General features: G+C 34.0%; 2 pseudogenes; one reads left to right on the top strand and one right to left on the bottom strand.

Moving 5' to 3' along the window:
* On the top strand, nucleotides 1–5,357 carry LOC121035500 (ubiquitin-conjugating enzyme E2 E1-like; annotated as a pseudogene).
* A 2,087-nt stretch (nucleotides 5,358–7,444) lies between these two features.
* LOC121014947 (60S ribosomal protein L35a-like) lies at nucleotides 7,445–7,822 on the bottom strand (annotated as a pseudogene).
* Nucleotides 7,823–9,750: the final 1,928 nt, after the last annotated feature.

Genomic DNA, 9,750 nt, shown 5'->3' with positions numbered 1-9,750 from the left:
ATGTCTTACAAAAAGGAGATATACACATGGCAAGTAAGCATTTGAAAAGATGTAAACAACATGTTTAATGCCATTAAGGAATTGCATGTTAACAATCCGATGCTATAGCACAGCTATTAGAATAGCTAGAGTTCAAACTACTGACAACACCAAATGCTTATGAGTTTGGAGCAACAAGAACTCTCATTTATTGCTGGAGGAAATGAAAAAAGGTACAAGCCACTGTGAAAGATAGCTTGGCAGTTTCTTTCAAACTAAACACACCACCTTTATGATCCAGCCATGATATTTACCCAAATGAACAGAAAATGTCTGTCCAAACAAAAACCTTCACATGAGCGTTTGTAGCAGCTTTATTCATAATTCCCAATATTTGGAAGCAACCAAATAGGTGTTTCAGTAGGTGAATAGATAAATAAGCTGTGATGCATTCAGACAATGCCATATTATTCAGCACTAAAAAGAAATGAGCTATCAAGTCACAAAGACATATGGAGGATCCTTAAACGCATATTGCTAAGTAAAAGCAGCCAATTTGAAAAGGTTATGTACTCTATAATTCCAACAATATGATTTTCTGGGAAAGGCGAAACTAACGAGACAATGAAAGGATCAGTAGCTGTCCAGGAGTTCAGAAGGAGAGACAGAAGGATGACTAAGTGAAGCACAGTGGATTTGTAGGGCCGTGGAAACGTTCTCAAAGATACTCTAACGGTGGATTTATGTTAAACATCTGTCAAAAATATATAAATATGCAACACAAGGAGTTAACCTTAATGTAAAATGTGGACTTCAGTCATAATAAGGTATCAATACTGGCTCATCAGTTGTGAGAAGTATATCACACTAATGCAAGACATTAATAATAAAGGCAACTGTGTACAGAAGGAGAGAGGGTATATTAGAAATCTCTATTTTCACTCATTTTTTTTTCTGTAAACCTAAAAATTCTCTGAAATATAAAATCTATTCAATTAGGCAATTTAAAGTCATGGATAAAAGGGATATAATAAGAAGGTTATGAATCAGAAATAAAACTGATATTTCATGAGACAACTGCCAAGAATTTAATGAAGTAGTTTATCACAATACTAAAATAGAAAAAAAAAAAGGAAAGAAAGAAAGAAGGAGACAATATGAAGCATGGCATTGCACAAGAATGAGTTCCAGTACATAGAGTGTGTTCACATGTCATGTCTATTTTTCTTCAAAATTTTTACTTTTCTCACCACTAACATATAGATAATGGAGACAAAATAAACATTAAAGTAAGAATTTTCAAAATTACCTAGAGTATTTTTATTTGCATTTTTTTAAAAAAGCTCTCTTCTTGTCTTCCCACTACGCATCTGACCTTTTCTATTTTCAATCAACCTCCTTCATTGTTTTAACCTTCGACATGACATAAAAAGTTCCTTTTCTTGTTTTCTTTTTAAAGATTACTGAACTTGCACTTTTCTATGAACATTTATCCAATATTTTCCCATATTGTTCCCTGCCCTCTTTGCAATAGTTTCAACCACCAAGAAATGGAGTCCCTTTATGTCTTTCTGAATGTTGGCTGGCCTTGTTTGACAAAATGCAGTAGAAGTGGTAGTATGCTTCTTCTTAGGCTTAGGCTTTGTACATTCCTACTCCTTCTGTTAAAAATCTAAAACCATGTAAATGAACTTAGGCTAGCATGCTGAAGGGTGAGACCATTGGGCTGTAGCCCAAGTTTTCCAAGGTATCATTTGTGAATGACATTTTTTAAAGAGCCAGCCATGGCCAATCTACCAGCTGACTGAAATACATGAAGCAAGACCAGCTGAGACTAGTAAGAATGATCCAGTAAGAGCCACCTAGATGTTTTGCTAACCTACAAATACACATGAGCTAAATAACTACTTAAATTTCTTTTAAGCCACAAAGTTTTAGAATAGTTTGTTACACAACAAAAGTTAACTAAACCAAAAAACTTCAAAAGACACAAATATAATAATGACCATCAAACCTTTTTTTTTCTCATGAATTTTATGGGAAAGGCAAAACTAACGAGACAATGAAATTTTATTTATTTATTATCTCCAACTGGATATCCCACTGGCAACTTAAGCCTTATCAATACTGAAATCATTGCTCCTTTTCCAAATTTTTATATTTTATATTTTTCCTTCAGCCATATTGGTTAAAAATCATACACATTTGAAAAATTATTTTAATTACAATTCTTTATCCTTAATATATCACCAATTGGATAGTGAGTCACCCCAAATGTCTCATAAATGCATTCTTATTTCCTGTTTACAGTATAATAGTGTTCACTTAGCATATCTTGAACTATAACACAAATGATATAATCTCTTTTTAACTACTCTTTTAATTTGCAGGGTCTCTTCAATCCAAATCTTCTAGAAGTATATTTCTATATTTAAATCATTATTATTTAAATACCTCATAAAATTTATTTTTTCTTGATACTATTTAAGGAAAATTGTATTATATCTGATATATGAAAACAAAATCCACTATCATGAGCTCCTAGACTACTTAGGTTATATTTCGACCTTAGTTTGATCCCTGATTCTCTCATTCTATATTGTAACTACTCCAAGTATACTCATTTATTTCATATCTCCTTGTCTTTGTAAAAGCTGTTTCCTCTACCTAGAATTCCCTAAATTCAATGTTATCATATGTTGACTGTCCCACTTTTTCTTCAAGTGACAGTTCATGTATTATCACCTGTAACTATAGATGGAACATATTAGATAGAAATAAAAAAAACATGATAGCTTAGAGAGTAAACACCATCACTGAGGCAATATTTATTATGTCGTTATTTTTTTTTAATGCTGATTTTTGAGAGAGAAAGTGTGAGCAGGGTAGAGGCAGAGAGAAAGAAAGAGAGAGGAAGAGAAGCTCTGAAGTGGGCTCCATGTCGACAGCAGCAAGCCTGATGTGGGGCTTGAACTCACGAACTGTGGGATCATGACCTGAGTCAAAGTCAGGCAATCGACTGAGCCACCCAGGCGCCCCTCATTTTTTTTAAATATATTAATTTATTTTGAGAGAGACAGATAGAGACTGAGTGGGGGAGGGATAGAGAGAGAGGAAGAGAGAGAATCCCAAGCAGGTTCTGCAGCTGTTAGTGCAGAGCCCTACGTGAGCTTGAGCTCATGACCTGAGAGATCATGACCTGAGCAGAAACTAAGAGTCAGATTTTTAACTGAGCCATCCAGGAGCCCCTCTTTCATTATTTTTTTTTTAAGTCCGTTTCAATCACTCATCCAAAAACATGTCCTGTACTTATATGAGACTACTATTGGTTTCTCTGATATTATAGTCAAAATATTACCAGCACTTTGTTTTTCCCTAAAGCCTCTACTGTCTTCAAATAAGCCAATATAATATTCACTCTCTCCCTCTCTTTTTTTTTTTTTTGAGACATCACCATATTCAGCTCAATTTTAAGCTTTTATAATGCTTTAAAAAAACTATGAGTAAAATTTTCTTTGGGCAAATAGATCTGATATCATTGGATGTACCAAATTCTATTTTCTCTGCCCAATCACGTAGTTAATACATGTTCTACACAGCCCTATGCTTTAAAGAATTACCAGTGTATTTTTTTCCAAAGGTACTGACAAAAATTAAAGACTGTTTTTTTTTTCAGTGTAGTCTTCTTTGAAAAGAGACACTTTCTTTGATAATATTTAACAGTTGTCATTCCATCACACTTTGATATCAATCACTCACTCCACATTAGTGTTAAGTCCCCCCTATAATCAGCAGATGTATCATTTCATAGTGTCCTTGAGCTTCTAATTGACTGTCAGTTCTCAGTTCCATCTTCCTAAATTCTACATTTGGTGACAGCGCTTAGGAAACACTCAATTTTACTGATGCTCTTTAGGGATTTTCTGAGATGTGGGAAATTAGGTGATGTCTTTTTTATTCTCAGTTTGTCATTTCTGTGAGTCTAGATTCATCACTGAACTTATCCAAAAAATAATGCAGTGATAAACGACTAAAGGGACTAAAGTGCTAACAACTTTAGGGTCTATAGGTTTTCCTATAGTTGATAATAGTTAGTTACAATGCATAAATAATTGCAAACAATTTCAGTATTATCAATGGCAGTAGCCAGTGTGATAAAATCAATTTAGCTAATTATATACATCCACCGTTTTCAAAAAACTTGAATAAAAGCTTTACTGGAAGATATTTATCTTTTATGACTATCATTTTGAGACATTTCTTCTTACAAGAAAATCTCAAGATTGTACTTAGAATTGGCATAAATTTTATTGGAAATTTACATTTTGTTTATAAATTACATTATAATTTTACTTATAATTTACTGGTTTCCATGTCTTAAAATATATTTTTTCCTAACGTATATATTTTTTTTTTATCAAAAGACTTGCAGTTGTGGAACTTAGCAAAAAATTCAATAATTTTCATAGTAAGTATTTTTGTATTTTTAGCATTTGATTTATTAAATAAAATATTTATTGTATAGATTTCCTGATCCTCAAACCACAGTCAAAACTCACTCATTTAGCGATAGCCCCTTACTATTCTCATGTAATTTAAACTAGTATTTTCTTACTTTAATATTATGCAGTGATATTTACTCAAACATCACTCAGTTTGACTTCTGCTCCTCTCCCACCAACAGAAGGACAGGCCAAACCCAGCCCAAGGAGCAGGAGCATCCCACCAGGGCAGTGGCACAAAGGAGTTAGACACAAAGAGATGGGCTTTTTCTTGGGTGGGGTGTGGGGTTCGCTTCGCTGGATGACGTTCGGAAGGACAGCACTAGTTCCTCCTCATCTTTGTCCTCCAACATAAACCAAGAAAGAAACAAACGCCCCCAAGAAGAAGGAGAGTAAAATTAGCGTGAGCAAGAATTCTAAACTCCTCAATACTAACGCAAAGAGGATTCAGAAGGAACTGGCAGACATCACTTTAGATCCTTCACCTAACTGTAGTGTTGGTCCCAAAGGTGGTAACATCTATGAATGGAGATCCACCATGCTGGGGCCTTCAGGATCTGTATTTAAGGGCGGTATACTCCTCCTTTACACCACTTTTATACCAGAATACCCCTTTCAACCTCCAAAGGTTACATTTTGGACGATAACCTCTCACTGTAATATTAACAGTCAAGGAGTTATTTGCTTGGACATATTAAGAAGATAATTGGAGTGCAGCACTAACCTTTTCTAAAGTTCCCCTTTCTATCTTCTCCCTTCTTAACAGACTGTAATCCTGCTGACCCTTTGGTGCATAGTGTTGCCATTGAGTATATGACCAACAGAGCAGAACATGATAGAATGGCCAGACAGTGGACCAAGAGATATGCTACATAAATTGGGTTTTCACAATTCTTATGTTGTTTGTCAGAGAGAACTACTTGTGATTTTGAAGGGGTGGGGGAGGGTGGGAGTTGATAAAAAGGAGGGTATTTCTATAACAGATTTTATTCAGTTTATTTCCTAAGATTTTGTTGTAACTTAAGGTATCTTGCTACACTATACAGAATTGATAATAGCAACTCTTAAAACTGTCATTACTTCTGCAATATTAGCTGAAGTGTAGAACAGAGAATAGGCATTTGGGTTCAGTTGCTTGTAGTCTGTAAATTTAAAATAGCTTCATTTTGTGCAGGTTATACACATGGCCATTTATGTAAAGTCTTTCCAAGACTACATATTTTTTGGCTCAAAAAATGGAATTTATTTTTCCTTCTTGGGAGGGCACATTGATATTTAACAGTTTTTAGAGACTTTCACCATATATATATATATACACACACACACACACATATATACATACGTGTATATATATATACATACGTGTATATGTATATGTGTATATATATATGTATATGTATATATGTGTGTGTGTGTATATATATATATAGATAGATAGATAGATAGATATAGATATAGATAATGGACACAGGGCCATAAGACACCATAGAAGAAATGAGTAGTTATGTATTTTATTTTATATGCCAGTCTACTTTACTGTGCCAAGGTGAGAGGTTTGAATCACTTGTGAAAACCTGTAGTAAACTACATTAAGCTGTTAATTGTAAGGTATAAAATAGGAGTTGCTCAGTGGATTGGTTATATGTTGTGCACTACTTACATCTGCATTTGTTAGTGTGCTAGTATACAATAGTAGAACAAGCAAAGTGAATCTCTTAATTTATTAAACTCTTTAATATATATTCTCATTTAATCCTCTGACGATGTTTCCCAACAAACTGTCCTACAGACACACTCTTTTCCTGCCTCTATCATTTGTTTTTCATCAGCATCTACAAACATCCAAACACCCTCAGCTTAACAACTGCTTAAAAATACTTAGGCATAATTAAGTGATTTAAAGCTATAGTTTCTCTTTATAAAATTGTTACTATTGTAGTTACTCTTTGTATGCTTTATAGGTTCTTTCAATAATAATTATTAAGGTGTATTTGGCTTGATACCAATTTGTATAAATCTCAGGACTTCCTCCATGGACTGTAAGTTTCAGGAAGGCAGTTTTGTATCCTCACTGAGTCTAGTACAATGATTTGCATAGAGTAAACACTTTAAATGCTTTGGCATAAATGAAAGATACATACTATGTTATGAGTTACAAATAATGAAGACATCATTGTTGTATCAACAACTTTTATTGTAAAATTTCATGTCTATAAATGTAATTTAAATCATTTTATATCATTTAATGTCATTATTTTTCAATGAAATATTAGAAGAAGCATACTTTCTAAAACTCTATGTTTCAAAAGAGTGGAAACCAAAAAAAGAAAAAAAAAGAAAAGAAAACAAGAGTGGAAACCAGAGATAAAATACATAAGTCTATCTCATATTTGAGAAAGTGATCTAAGGAGGATGTTGTAATTCTCAAGAGAGAAAGGCTCTATTTTCATGTAGGTGGCTGTCAAACCTTAATGTGGTTTTGTGCATCACCTTGCCAACTCACTGAAAGACAGGTTACAGTGCCAATAGCTCAATAATTCCAAATAAACAAGTCTGAGAAATGTCCAGGGCCCTCCATTTTAAACCTTATAAGTGTTTCTTATAAGTATCATACACAATGGCTTTTACTTGCTTGCTTGTTTGTTTGTATTTGTTGTTATTTATTTGGATGGGGAAGAAGGTATACTGAAATTAAAACAGAAAAACAATTTAAGAATTACGTCACTTCATATAACCTAGTAAAAAATGCAGAAATTGGGTTCTCAAAACTCTGCAGAAAAGATATTTTTAGGAATTTGGAAATGGCTATTGAGGGGGAAAATATCCACATAATGTTGGAAAGGTTGGATTTGGGGATAATCAGGAATGATAAGAATTATCAATGGCAAGGGTGAAAGATGAAAAAGCAACTTGGAAGAATACTAGTGTTTAATTTATTTTATGTTCTGATTTGGGCTTTAATCTTTTTTTTTTTTCAAATCTACACCTTTATTTAATTTTCAGTTAGTTTAAATCCTTGAAGGGTACAGCATCACACGGATTCTGTGACCAATGGCTTTAGCAGGAATGTTGCTTCAGAATTTGGAATGAACCATGCCACTGTTTCCATGAGCATGAGTGACTTTTCCCCAGATTACTCTGGTTTTACTCGGTTTGCCACCAGGAGTCACTGTGTTGTTCTTTGCTTTGTACACATAAGCACATCTTTTGCCTAGATAGAATCCAATTTCATCTCGAGCATAAACGCCTTCAAATTTAAGAAGAGCTGTGTGCTCCCTCTGGTTCCAGAGACCCCACTTACAGCCAGCAAAAATGACTTTGGACTACAGCATTCCAGACATATTTGTCATTTCAGGAGTCTTGTTCCCACCAGGCAGGTTCCAAGATGGCAGAAAGAGATGGGTTTTAATCTTTACTTTCCCACCACATTCTTGTTATCTTCAAATTTTCAAAGTATTACTGATATAGACTTGCATTTTTTTGTTTTTGTCTTTATTTTTTGAGAAATTGAAGCTGAAATAAAGCATACACATGGACAAAAGAGGACAGCTCTAACAGGTGACAGCTGAAACTGGGTCTGAAAACAAATATCAGGGGTGTGAAGGGGAGCCTGGGTGGCTCAGTCGGTTAAACATCCGACTTCAGCTCAGGTCATGATCTCACAGTCCGTGAGTTCGAGCCCTGCGTCAGGCTCTGTGCTGACAGCTCAGAGCCTGGAGCCTGCTTCGGATTCTGTGTCTCTCTCTCTGCCCCTCCCCTGCTTATGCTCTGTCTCGCTCTGTCTCAAAAATAAATTAAAAAAAAAAATTAAAAAAATATCATGGGTGTGAAGTCATAGAACATAACCAACTTTTGAGGCATCATCAGAAGTGATGTAATGGTAGAAGGAGATTTTTGATAGGACCAGGGATGGAAGCTGAGGCCATTCTATTTGGATTAAAAAGTAATTTTGTACCAACAAATTTGTACCAACAAAATTCAGAAAAATGGGGTGGTACTTGGATAAGACCAAATAGAAATTCATGAATGAAACATATAAAAGAATGCAAATTCCAACCAATCTGTTTCCCCATCCTATTTTCTTGGTGCACTGTGTCTGACTTGAAAGGAAAATAGCTTAACTAACTTCCAGAATAATTAGAAGATCTACTTTGTCATTGAATCTGGCACTGATATTGAGGAAATGGTTTGTTCTGTACTTCTGGAAGACTTCACATTGGGGACATGTACATGAGATGTGTAGGTCTGATACAACTTTTACAGTACAAATACAAAAAGTTGCAGCATACTTTATGTTTAACAGGCTATTTATCCATAGTCTAAGTTCTTTAAAAAAGAAGAAAAGATATTTTCTGAAACTCTGATACCAAGTCAGAGACATCACAAAATCAGCTTTGAGCTGTTACCAGGGATGACATGTGAACATGCACTGAGAAGTGATGAGGAGCTCTAAATTGTTTATTTAGTGAGGAAACCAATTCATTTGATCCAATGCCTGGCAGTTTCTTTTCATTCTTTCTTTTGTCTTGTTTCTTTGTTTGATGCAGGTCAGGGAGCCAATGCTATTATATCCTATGCAATTGGTAAGCACATTTCCCCCTCATTATCACATCATTCTTTGTTCAAAGGATATTTGATGTATGTGGCAGCTTTTGAACCTTAAAGATGAATATAAAGAAATATTCAAATAATGCTTTGAATTAACATCAAATACACATCAACATTTCAGAAGACAAACTGATCAGAATTTACTAGATGCCACAGAAAATTCATTCTGGATAAGGGAAAATAATTAGCTTTGGAAAAGTCACCATGTGTGATTAAAAGAATAAACAATTATAAGGGGTTTATTTAGTATGGTTTATTCCAATTAAAAACAGCTACCTCTACTCAAATACCTGCACAGAGCCCTCGAGATAACTAGAAATTTGCCTTAGTCTGAATTAGTTTGTATTTTTTCCACAGAAACTATACATTTTATTTATTTTTAATTTACTAATGAAAATACTCATATCAAAACATCTTCATATTTCTGCCATTGCTGCTTCAATTTTCTTCCCCAATTAGGAACAAAGATTAGTGTTGTAAATGTAATGCTAATGAGGGAATAGAAAAGAAACACGAGGCGTACTTCTCCATAATTAAACATAATTTTCTCCTAAAACTAAAAATTAAGGGAAAGAATGTGATTAAAATATATTAAATTTATTTTAAGAATTACTAATTCAAAAAAGTATTTGAAGTTTCGGGACAATAAAATATAAATACA

This window comes from Herpailurus yagouaroundi, unplaced genomic scaffold (assembly GCF_014898765.1).
Source record: "Herpailurus yagouaroundi ecotype Mexico unplaced genomic scaffold, PumYag 28, whole genome shotgun sequence".
Lineage (NCBI taxonomy): Eukaryota > Metazoa > Chordata > Mammalia > Carnivora > Felidae > Herpailurus > Herpailurus yagouaroundi.
The sequence above is the reverse complement of the archived record's forward strand: the minus strand, read 5'-3'. Positions and strand labels throughout refer to the sequence as shown.